The sequence below is a fragment of the Plectropomus leopardus genome, chromosome 2, assembly GCF_026936395.1.
Source record: "Plectropomus leopardus strain MGB_pleo_1.0 chromosome 2, ASM2693639v1, whole genome shotgun sequence".
Taxonomy (NCBI): domain Eukaryota; kingdom Metazoa; phylum Chordata; class Actinopteri; order Perciformes; family Serranidae; genus Plectropomus; species Plectropomus leopardus.
The window spans coordinates 4,408,897-4,417,500 of NC_142177.1; the positions used below are offsets into that span (position 1 = coordinate 4,408,897).

General features: G+C 39.2%; 1 protein-coding gene across 3 annotated transcripts in view; it reads right to left on the reverse strand.

The window, feature by feature from the left end:
- LOC121952252 (receptor-type tyrosine-protein phosphatase gamma) overlaps positions 1 to 8,604 on the reverse strand; it is a 505,310-nt gene that overhangs the window by 66,747 nt on the left and 429,959 nt on the right. The window lies entirely within an intron of this gene.

The following is an 8,604-nucleotide window of genomic DNA, read 5'->3' on the forward strand; positions in this document are numbered from 1 at the left end:
GGAAATGTCGCGTCAACCTGTTTTTAAAGTGTTTATCTTTAAATGCAGACTTTAGAGGAAGTGGAGTGTGAATTGGGTTATAATTCATGTAAAACTCAGTGAATAGACGGCTGAAGGCTCACAATATCTCAGTGGCAGTGCCATTTTGTTATGATATTCACACTGACATTGACACTGATGTGGTAATGATATGCTGATGTGAAAATGATACATACAGCACCTTCAACAAAAACAAGCACACATTTTCATTTTAAAAGTTGAATTGGGTTAATTATAAGTTTTCACATTCTCACTGCGAATTGCCACACAACACCTTCAATTTCCCGCATGCATTCAGAGGGAACTAGATATCATCGCCACAAATGCACCATGGGACTGCGCAGAATATCTGACGTACAACTGATAGCTTTCATGAGATGGTGGTGCTCTGTCAGACGTGGGTGTTGCTGTTTACACTGACGCTGTGGAGAATTTACGCTTCCAGCTGACTCCTGCTCTCACACAGATGGGTGGCAAGATTGAGCAAATCAAAAGGTTTCATGTAAACATCTCAGGGCTTTAACATACAGTGGCATCAGCGGCGGCTGATAAACAAAAAGGATTCTGCTTTACAGAACTGATCTGCACCGTTACTCTATTTATACACACTCACAATGCCATGTTTTAGTATAAATACACACCATTTGACTACATTATCCTCATTTCCTCTTAGTAAAGTTGCTTACAGGAACAGTGCAAATGGAACATGAAAAAAAAAAAAAGATTAACACATTTCCTATGAAGAAAGTATTACTCCTAAAAATAAAAACGTCCATTTTTTATTCAATACCTGAGGAAAAGGACTATAGTCAGAAAATAATTTATTCATAGTCAATAAAAGTCAGTTTTATTTTACTTTGTGCTAACAAGTAAACTTTAGTGTCTACAGCTATTGGTAACAGTAGTGACAGTTTTAATCTATTTTCATGTGACTATTTCACCCAAACTTCACGGATTTCATGGAATAACTCTGTACCTAATAAACTGGCAACTGAGAGTATATTCTGTGTAACTTTTCATATGAACGCTTTGATACTGAAAGGGATAGGAGGCTTGCTGTGTTACTCGATAACATTCTGACTTGGAATGTTAACACAATAGTCCTTTAGTCCTAACTTAAAAAAGGACATTACACAATTTTGGTAGAGTATCCAGAATAAGGAGAAGATTAATATAAAACTCATGTGTGGGTATTGAGATTGATATAGGCTGAAAAGCCAAGAGTCAACTGGGATTTTTCAGCCCATTCTTATTCTGACCACCATTTTATCTGTGCAGATACCAACGACAAAGGCCACCTTTTGGTGCAGTATGATACTTCCATTGTGTTTTGATACTCTGCCAATCAAGCGGACAACACCTGGTGCGGTTGTATGATATGTGGACCGATGGTGTCAGTGGATAACATGGCCAAACAGAATGTGTTGCGGATGTATGATATGCCTCTGGACGTGTTATGTTGAAATGCCGTCAGTATCAACATAATATAAGGACCTTCCAGGTCCTTATATTATGGACCTTCCAGGTCCTACAAGTGGTGGCTGGTTCCAGCAAACCCTGGTCTTTTACCCGGGAGCTCAGCGTTTGCTTCCTGTATGGATGTAGAGCCAAACCATGACTTTTTTTCTAAACCTAACCATGTGTGCCTTTGTAGCCTAAATCTAACCATGTGCCTTTGTTGACATCCTTGCATTGGTTGTGGCATCCCAAAATGTCAAAACCAGATGCAGGAGGTGGAGAGCATAATATGTGTGAAAGTGCACTGACAAAGCAGCAAGATGTGACAACTTGAGATGAGAATGTGTTTTTTGACCATCAAGTGATTGAATTATTTTCAAACCTATCACTCCAACTATTGGGTCACTGAACCCAGGTTATTATTTATTTCTATGTGTGTTAAAACCCGCGCTCATTTGCCTTCTACACGTTATGTTAGAGATAAGTCTCTTGCCTTGTCTACAGATCCTCTGATCCTCTGATCCTCTGAGTACCCCCTCCCCCCTTCTCACAAGTGGTACGGGCCATTAAATAGTCCAGTCCAGAGTGTTTTATTACATGGGGATTCTCCATTGATTTTGACAAGGGGGACGTGTGTGGGATTTGGGGGTCCTAAAGCTATGTAAGTCCCTGTTGTGACCTAGATAGAGGCGTCAGGGGAGGATATGAGGAATAAGAGCAGAATCAAAGGGCTGACAGAAAGAGGGAATGAAAAATAGCGTGTGGGAAGGGGGCGTTGGGGGGGAGAAGGCAAGAAGAGGAAGAGCAGGAGGGGTGAGAGAGAGTGAAGTAGATTTCAGAGGGAGGGATAGTCTCTTGAGTTAATGATGGGTGGATAAAACACTTCCCACCTCTCTCCCTGCATCTCTCGTCACAGCAGAATCCCAGTTCTGAAAGCTGGTGCCGCTTCCACAGCCAGGGGGCACTCTGATTCCTTTTTTGCAGCCGTTTCTGTTTTCTTTTTTTTTCCCACAGAGCCACTGGCCCAAGGTCATGCTTTTTGCACAGGCTGGCAGCCCTGCATCCCCTCCAGCTTAGCATTAGTATTCTGCTAGCCGATCGGCAGACCACAATGTAAGGGAATGAAACCTCCTGTCTGCTCCACAGCCTTCTCTCATAGCTCATTTTGGCTCCTGATGAGACCATTTCTAATGAAATTGATGGAGGATGTTGCTTGGTTTGTGTGTGTGTGTTGGCACGTGTGCGTATGTTTGTGATCAAAAGCTTTTGTCCCCCGACAAATTAATAACTACTTTATTAAAACCTCTGCTGACACATTTTCTCATAATGAGTTTTATTTTGCCCAGCCACTGTGTATGTGCCTTTGTGTTTAACAAAAAAAAAAAAAAAACAACCCCAAAAATTGCATATTTTTAATGATGCAATCAATGCTGATTTTGTACGTGTCAAAACAGTTTGGTTCAAAAACAAGTTATTAGATTTTGCAAGGCCCTCGCAGTCATATTTTGATGATGTAAAATCCTCTGTATTTTTGAAATAACACGCACACACAAACACACACGATTCCTCCCAGTGCAATTGCATTTAGACTATTATTCAACTATGTTAGTCCAGAATCTTCTTGTCATTATTTACAGTACATTTGACTGTGGCTCTGCTCAAAGTTTAGTTTCATTGTCTGATCAGAAGTTACAGTGGACAGTGAATTCTGCACACACAAGCTCAATGTGATGAGGTTAAATCATACTCCATTAATCAAGTTAACCAAATAACATATGGCTGAGGAACGGGGCGGTGGGTGGTGGAATTTCGGCTTGCAATGCATCAGCAGGGAGGGGATGAAGACGGAAGGAGGTAAAGTAGGGGGCTTGAAAAACAAAAGACAGCAAAAGGAGTAAAGGACACAAAGAGAGGAGAGATTCAAAAAGAGGACAAATATAAAAAAAGTGGTTAAATTGCAGCTAAAGTTAGAAATATGAAGCACTTTCTTATGGAAGTGAGTGTGTAGTTTGTGTAATGTGAGTGGGTGTGTTGCTGGTGCTTACTTTCTGATGACCACTTGATAGTTAGCTGATCTGGAATCGGGACTTTGATGTGACCCAGTTGGGTTTAGCAACATCTGTACTTTTGCATCACAGCATCTGTAACAGAGGTGGAGCTGAGGGGGGTGCAGGAGGGGCTTTTGGGGCTCTAATAACTTGTTAAATATCACTGCTTAGTCTGTTGTTGACCATCCAGGATGGTGTGCCAAATTGCACTTGTTAAATGTATTTTGTCTTTTAGAAAAAATACTTTGAACGTTAGCAAAACACACGTGTTTACGTTATCTTCTGTGCAACACAACCACATGCTTAGGTTTAAAAAAAAAAAACATGTTTTGGCTTAACATTCATACCCGACACAATTAGTAGGCTTCAGAGCAAATTATGTTGTTACTAGCAATGTTTTAAACTGACGCCACTCAGCAGCAAATCATACTGCCTCCACCCAGTGGTGTATCATGACACCGTGGGATTTAGCTGTAATAGCGAGAGTTTGTAAACATGAAGTGTGTGCCGTACTGCTTCCAGCACAGTGAAATGAGGCCAAAATAACTGAGTTTAAACTAAGCAATGCTTATCAATTATCCAACAGTTAGTTCCTAGTACCAAGCAAACTGATTGTTAAAAAAGGCATGTGGAATATGCTCAAATCTGCATAGCAGAACACCTTCCTCATCACTATTAATATCATTCCGCCATTTCTTAACCACTGCACTTGCAGTAATTCCACAACGGTGGAGTGTTTTAGCTTACTGTTTAATTGTAATGTGAGATTATTCGTTTAGCTGACCGATGCTATTAGCAAAGCAAAAGCAAAACTTAAAAGCTAAGTTGGTGATGGATGTTCAAAACATTAGCAGCTTTATTTCTATTGCAGTCACCACACTAGCTGCCATTATTTCCAATCCAAGGCCACGCAGGTGTGTTATGGGGAGTGGATACGTGGAAGTGGCCACATGAGGGATTTCTGGGAGATGATAGTCCATGATTCAAAACTAACGGATAATCCACTCAACTTTTTAAGAGTTATGTGATGCAATAACACCTCTTTTAGCACCTGCTGCATCATGAGGGAGCCAGTTCCTACTGACAAGCACATAGCCATAGCATCATGTGACCCAGAAAAGCCAAAAAGTGTTTCCATTATAGTTTTAAGTAATATGGCTTTTTCGAATTGCCTGAAATACCACACACACAGTCCTTTTTCATTGTTTTCTCTGGTCGTGCATTTGCATCTTTTGACTGCATAGACAGCCTAATTTTATGTGAACACTCTTTAAATCACTGAAATACTTCTTTAAGATTGTAGAGATTACAGGAAACAAATTAAAAATGAGGCTGGGCTTGGTTTACGTCCAAAAAATTTGAAAGGCGCACAAACTTAATTTAAAGCAATCACAGCAATCAAAGGAAAAGTGCGGTCGCCAAAAAAATACGGCGACCCACTGTACCCTTTCTCCTGTCAACCTGACACAGGTGAGACGCATGCTCATCTGGATGATAAATGTCACCGCCCATCATGAAACCAATAATAATATCCCAAAACACTTACAAAAGAAGTTAACAATACCAAAATACAAAGCACCCAAAATCAGCATTAATGGCACACAATTCTCTCCTTTCTAAATCAATTAATGGCTCATATAAAGCCTTAAAAATGCCTTCAATCAGTGACCACAGACATCTTATTTAATTGTTAAGAATTTAAATAAGATCTCTCTGACGGTTTTTGCAGGAACTGCAATATGAAACAAACCAGCACATGCTACAGTAGTCATTATACACAATTCACTATTTAGCCGCAGTGGCTGCTGCTTAATTCCAGTGTCAAAGTCATGGACTAGAAGAGTTAAAGCTAATAGGTCCGCGCACCAAGTAGCTCCCGATAGAGGAGATTTTAATACTTTGTAACATTTGAAACAGCAGGCTCTTCCTCAGACTTCTCCATGGACTAGCACGGCTGGAAGTTGAAATAAACTCCACTGAAACTAACTTCACACGTGGATTTCCTCACAAGGCCTAAAACACAGTGGTGTGATGAAGCACGCCGAGCTGCGGACATGCAATCTGAGCTGTGTGTGAGGAAGAGCTGAAAGCGCTCATTGTTCTTCTGTATCTCTGCGGAATATATGGCAGTACAAACGTGGCTATCGACAGCTAAGAGTCAGAAAAGTCTGAACAGAGCTTCTTCCTTTTATTTTTCTCCTCACACAAACCAGGCCAAGAAAGCACATCAGAGACAGACTCTGTGCGTGTGTGTATGTGGAGAGATGAGCGTTTGTAAAAAAAAAACAAAAAAAAAAACTCATTCAAAGACAATTTAAAGCACTGAGCTCTTTAGAGATGCACACATATTTGATGTTTTAGCTAATGCACTCCATGCTGGTGATTTCCTAATATGTTTCACTCCAGAACACCGTCATACTGGAAATGTCATGATGTGTTTTTGTCTTTTACATTTGACATACTTAAGCACTTTTGTTGATGTGCATGTTGTTGTCTACCCATCATATTTTCACAAATGTTAATGCAGACACTTATTGGATTGCACCGCTTTATAGCAAAGATAAAGTTTTATGAATCTGGGTTATTGGATGGCTGTGGACGCAGACATATTTGGCACCCTGTGTGTGGATTATTGGCATCTCTTGCTTGGCCGAAGGGGATTCAAGCTCTGTTTCTGTGTGCGAAAACTATCGTTATTTACAAATGCTAATTTTTTAAATTGCTGCCTTGATTTGGATTACTGGCAATGATTTTTTTTTTTTTTTTTTTTATGAATTAGGAATTATAATATGTATGCTTTTATACAGCATGGAGGCCATAGAGAGGAGGTCAGGGAATATAGCGGGACAGCGGGGTTCACATCCTCTTTCTGATGTTTTGGTCGTTTAGGCTACTGATCACAGCTGTCACACAGTTCTTCCCCTGGACATTTTTGGCTTTAGATATCAGAGACAGTTGATCGATTAATGTATCATATAGATCACCATAGCCATTAAATATATAAAAGAAACTAATTTCCACAGCAACATACAATTTACCTTCTCTTTCATTAATTTACTAAGGTTTTTAGTTTTTTTCTTTCAAAAATTTACAAACGGTAAATAAATAAATATGGTTATTTGATTAATTAATTTTGTCTGATTTGTATTAAAGCTCACAATGATATGATTTAGGATACTAAAGCGCTTGGTTAAAGGAATATTGACCCACAAACTTTTTGTTTGTTAAATACACACCCTCTGTTACAATGACTTTGTGAAGGAAACTACCAAAACTGTTTTTCTCACATGCCTCCTCTCTGAATAAAAACTCCACAAAAATTGTCTATAATTTGGAGTTAAAGCTCTCTAACCCATACGGCCACTTAAGTTAAATATTCATTCCTCTAAATTAGAGATGTCAAATTATTTTTTTTATTGCAATTAATTGCAGAATTCCTATTGTTAATTGTGATCAATAGCATTTTAAAGTGCATGTTTTCAATTCCATTATTTAGCTTTACCAAAGAGTTATGAAGTCCATAAACTTTACAAGGTGAAGCAATTCTTACCAGATTGTCTTGATTAAGAATCTAATGACAGCAGGAAACTGCATGGAACGGGCATAAAGTGGGCGTGTCTGTGAAGAAGAGACTCATGGGTATCCATAGAACTCAGATATCTTGAGATCAAGGGTCAAGGGACCCCTGTGAAATGACCATGGTGTTTAACCATCGCCAAAATTAAACCTACCTTTGGAACATTTTTCTGCCCCCTTGTTAATCAGCTAGTATTGTTGGCTCTATTGGATTCCTCAGGTCTCATAGTTTCATATGATACCAGTATCATCACTCTTGCTTAAAAACTCCGGTGCAGCCTCTTAAAGACGGAAAATGCAATTAACTTGCTAAAAAGAAACGCTTAATTATGGACCTTAGTTGCATCATGGTTAACGCGTTAACGCTGACAGCACTACTCCTAATATGACCCGCAGCAGGTTGGAAACAGTAATCTGAGGTAGTTTTGCTGTTGTTAAATGTGGCCCTCATGTATTCCAATTTATCAAATTTTTCCTCCATTTTTGGATTCTTAGTTCAATGTGGAGGCATGCGAGAAAAATAAATTTTCCTTTTAAAATTCTACTTAACACAGGGTGAGTAATTGATATACAAATGATCATTCTGTAGGTGAAGTGCTCCTTTAAGAAAAGGGAAAGATTGTAGTTTTGATTAATACTGATAAATTCAACATGTCCTGTCTTCTTTAAATCATCTTTGTTTTTTTTTATATTTTCAGTAAAGGCTACTATCTTTTTCTGACTTTAAATAACCATAAAGAATGCATTAGGATTAAGCTGTGTTGAATGATTGTTCAAAATAAATTAATAAATAAATTGTGGTTAACATTCTGCAGGAGACTGGATGCGATGCTCATGCATTTAAGTCATTGTTCATCAATCATTTCTGATAATAATAATAACGTATAATACAACAGCAGCATTTCAATGTTCGTATTATTCGCTCAGTGTTCATGTTTGCCAAGTGTTTGAGTTCCCAAAGCAGAGTGCAACGACACAATCCTGTTCAGCTGCTAACGCACATATACGTCACTTTTCGGAGCCTCTCAGCACCTGAATGCAACACAAGTCAGCATTGGCCTTTTCAAACCAGCCTGCGCTTTTCAGCTGCTTTACCATGCAACAATAACATTCACTCACACATACTAAACAAGACATATTCACACTATGAGGTCCAGTGATGTGAGCAGCAATCTCGCCCTAAAAGCCACGTCCAACCTGCTTTATCTCGAATATCAAGATGCACTGTGTGTTATGTTTAGCTCAGCACTTGTTGGGGAAAAAACACAAGATTACATACAAGATTCAGTATCAACCACATGAGACTAACCCTCCCGATAGAGGAGGGATACTCAACTTGCATTGCTTGGGGGGCCACTTGTACAAATGTCAGGGGGCCAGGAGCCAGTTGCAGCAGTCCCATACATGTTTTTAGGATTTTAGGACATTTCAAGGATTTAAGGACATTTCTTGATTTTAAGGACACTTCTCGGATTTTAGGAAG